Source organism: Octopus sinensis, linkage group LG13, assembly GCF_006345805.1.
Source record: "Octopus sinensis linkage group LG13, ASM634580v1, whole genome shotgun sequence".
Lineage (NCBI taxonomy): Eukaryota > Metazoa > Mollusca > Cephalopoda > Octopoda > Octopodidae > Octopus > Octopus sinensis.
The window spans coordinates 58,050,996-58,055,219 of NC_043009.1; the positions used below are offsets into that span (position 1 = coordinate 58,050,996).

At 37.5% G+C, this 4,224-nt stretch overlaps 1 pseudogene; it reads right to left on the reverse strand.

Annotated features, from left to right (window-relative positions):
* Positions 1–2,198: 2,198 nt before the first annotated feature.
* Positions 2,199–2,317, reverse strand: LOC115218697 (annotated as a pseudogene).
* Positions 2,318–4,224: the final 1,907 nt, after the last annotated feature.

Below are 4,224 nucleotides of genomic sequence, written 5' to 3' on the forward strand. Positions count from 1 at the left end.
CACTGTCTCCAAAATACCTAACAGTCATCGAATTGCCCGCTCAGTACGTAAGCCGAACTGGCTTATATGAACGATGATCATTTACCATTCAATGGTAATCAACCTTACTTAGATGTCATGGCTACCTCACCACTTCGTAATGATCAAACGTGCTTTTTGCATCTATGAGATATTTAGCAACACATATCCATGTTAAAATGTTAAGAGAAACTTAAGCCCATATATGGTAAGGACACATTTGTTTCACTTGGGGGCATACCTTTATGATCGCTTACCTATCTTAATGACCGATCGACGGTGAACAAACTTCTATATTTGCTGAAAAACCTCCAGTTCCGTAGCGTTAATGATGCTTTATATGACACAACTTGAATAAAAAGATATGTATGATAAAATTGATATGCAAGTAAAATTACGACAACGCATCTATCAACGTATCCGCAGTTAAATTTGCTTTATGTTCTTTTCTCAGATAAAGGAACTCGAGAATTCTGAAGCGTAATAACCTGATGAAAGAATGAAAATTGCAGCACTGCTCAAGATAATTCCTAATCATTTTGAACATTTTGCATAGGAGTGGCTGTGTGGTAAGAAGCTTGCTTACCAGCCAAATGGTTCCGAGTTCAGTCCCACTGCGTGGCACCTCGGGAAAGTGTTTTTACTATAGCCTCCGGCCGACCAAACCCTTGTGAGTGGATTTGGTAGACGGAATCTGAAAGAAACCTGTCGTATATATGTATACACATATATATGTATGTGTGTGTATATATGTTTATGTGTCTGCGTTTGTCCCACAAACATCGCTTGACAACCGATGCTAGTGTGTTTACCTCCCCGTAACTTAGCGGTTCAGCAAAAGAGACCGATAGAATAAGTACTAGGCTTACAAAGAATAATTCCTGGGGTCGATTTGCTCGACTAAATGCGGTGTTCGAGCATGTCCACAGTCAAATGACTGAAACAATTAAAGAGAAAAAGAGTATTTCTATGGCAAATTAAAAATAATCTTCTAAGATACACACTTTTGTTGATAAAGTAAAGAATATATGAAAGGAAAACCGCTACACACTCCAAGTTTGTACCTAACAAAACCAACAAAATGCAGAAATATAGATGATGCAACATAAAATATTATGATTGGAATGAAGCCTCATGCTTCACTTTTCAAGTCAAAAGACCGTGTAGCACGCCCAGCCATATGGCAGTGTCATCACCTGTAAAGAACAGAAATGTGCTTTCATTTTCAAGTGTGAATGCCGGCTAATTAAGCATTTTAGCAGAAAGATTGGCATATCAAGCAGGAGTATTCTCGAAGCCATCAATGCAGTTATCACATGTCCGCAATTAGCTCAACGAAAATGCAGAGCTGCCATTAACAGCTGGGTCATCGGTGCTAGGAAATAATCTGGCACACAAAATTTCATATCACTGTTTCCTATGCATTTTATTGATATCCCTCCTCATGAAAGCTACGGACTTCTAGGGGGCAATTAACTTGAACAAACACCTTCAAAACAAAACATAATCAAGAACACGAAGCTTGTTCGTTATTTTGCGTCTCTGTGGGAATTTATGATGGGAATGAAGTCGTTGATCTCTTTGGAATATTTATTCTTGGTACTCACAATAATGCACATCCACAGCCGAGATGTTCCGAGCCGTATAAACCGCCCCGCTGTTGGTACATTTAAGAAGGCTTTGTCATGAACCATTGGTTCTTTGGTTTAAACATAACTACGGCCAGCAACCTAACCACGGTCAACTTAATGCATTCTTTTACTCTTTTACTTGTTTCAGTCATTTGACTGTGGCCATGCTGCAGCACCGCCTTTAGTCGAGCAAATCGACCCCAGGACTCATTCTTTGTAAGCCTAGTACTTATTTTATCGGTCTCTTTTGCCAAACCGCTAAGTTACGGGGATATAAAAACACCACTATCGATTGTCAAGCGATGTTGGGTGGACAAACACAGATGCACAAACAGATACACACACGTATATATATTTATACATATATACGGCGGGCTTCTTTCAATTACCGTCTACCAAATCCACTCACAAGGTTTTGGTCGGCCCGAGGCTATAGTAGAAGACACTTGCCCAAGTTGCCACGCAGTGGAACTGAACCCAGGACCATGTTGTTGATAAGCAAGCGACTTACCACACAGACACTCCTACGCCTATGATATAAATGTGTGATGCTTACAGCACCTAGGTTTCCAAAGCGCTCACCCATCTAAGTACTAACTAGGCTCGACATTGCTTAAATTCGGTGATCGGACGAGAACCGGTGCTTTCAACGTGATATGGCCGTATGTTATTTAAAACTTTTAAAACAGGCAAGTATTGCCTCTATACAAAATCAAAAGTATAGACTGCATATAATCATCTTCATAGATATTCCAGTCCGACTATCAAATATCTTTAGAAAATCAGCAGCTGACATAAGCTTGTGTAACTCGAATCTATCCTCTGAGATAACAACGATAGAGCTGAATGCTATGAAGGATTGCCTATAATTAAAATTTAGTATACACCAATAAATATTTAGTATACACCACACGTATCGTCGAACAGAATTACGAACAGAAAGAAAAATGTTTAAATTCTGCGTCCAGTCTATTTCTTTGTATATATAACGAGGAAGTCTTTATCACTGCTTAGGAAACGCTTTAAAAATTCGCATAAATACTACAAGATTTTTTAATGAGCGTAATGTAAAAGGTAGATACTTTTGTTTACAGAGCAAAGATTTGTAGAGTATCGACTACTTCACACAAAATATACACCTATGCAAAACTATTCTACAGCAAACCTGGATTTGCTGAAGTTAATCCACATCTGCGATGAGTGGATTTCATTTTATTGCCGCAGTTGATGACATTTCGAGAAAATATACAGCAGTTACACCGAATCATTTCAAAATTTCAAAGAGAGTGTCACATCGCCACCCTTTCTCAGCTGACTTTGGTAGCTGGGAAATAGCAAGTCAACTATAATGTAGAACATTCTGAAAGGCGCTCCTAACAAGTCCGTGCAACTTCAATATTTTCTCTACACAAAAAGATTCCACATATTCTATTAGTCCGTTTTTCCCATAGCCATTAGTTGTTAATAGTATCTGTTAGTCCTGATGAGGTTTAAACTTTTACAAGAGTTTATGCAAAAAAAAAAAACGCAAGGGGACTCCTCATACCTGCATTGCTTTAACTCTTTCCTAGGCGTTAAACATTGTCAGTCACTATAAAACCTAGCAGTTGGAGAATAACTGGCTTATACATGTGTTCCAAAATGATAAAAAAGAACGAGAAGTACATATTATGCAATGAAAATGATAGCGAGCTTTAGCTAGAAAATTTGGATGCCTACACAACCGGTGTTTCCATTTCCGAAACGTTAGAAATGCTTAGTTTTGCGATTTGGGTGATTTTACCGATGCAAATTTTAGCGATGCAAATAATATATACAAATATTGATGTATGCATATGCATTTCCACATTAATACGTGCACCCACACATATATGAACGAACGCGTATATATATACATGTGTGTGTTTGTGTGTGTGTGTGTATGTATGTGTGTGTGTGTGTGTGTGTGTGTGTGTGTGTGTGTGTGTATGTGTGTGATTGTGCGTTGAATAAAGTTACAACATGGTTTGGTTTTAACGTTTTTTAATTATCGTATTTAAAAAAAATGTTTTTAGAATGTTAAGTTTGTTAAAGAGCAAGAAAAATACTTTGTAATGTTCATAAAGTCCAATTAGCGCTTTCATACGTTCGGAGTAATCAGTAGATTTCAAAATAGATTAACTGATAGTTAAGTTGAGTGCTTGATAATTGTAGCAAACTGACTGTCTTCCTTTTTTATACCTTTTAGAAGGCTCCGATCGGCTGAATTTTTCGAATACGGTTGTCATCAATCAGCTTGCATATTAAACGTCACGCGTTGCCAGGCGCACCGATATTACTAGCATAGATCCCACCTTTATTTGAACCGTTTATCTTGCGGTGTAGATGTAATAGTTTTATGAGTGAGCAAACTTAGTTGGTTTCGATCGTTTTTATTTCAATCGGTGGGAGTCTTCTATAATTTGTCTATATCCATATCTTAAAGATATATTTTAATCTACATCATTAACTGGTTGTTATAATATTGTTGTTATTTCCGTTCAGAACAGGTTTGAACATTTCAATAAAACGTTTTTCTGTTACGTTTCTTCCAACC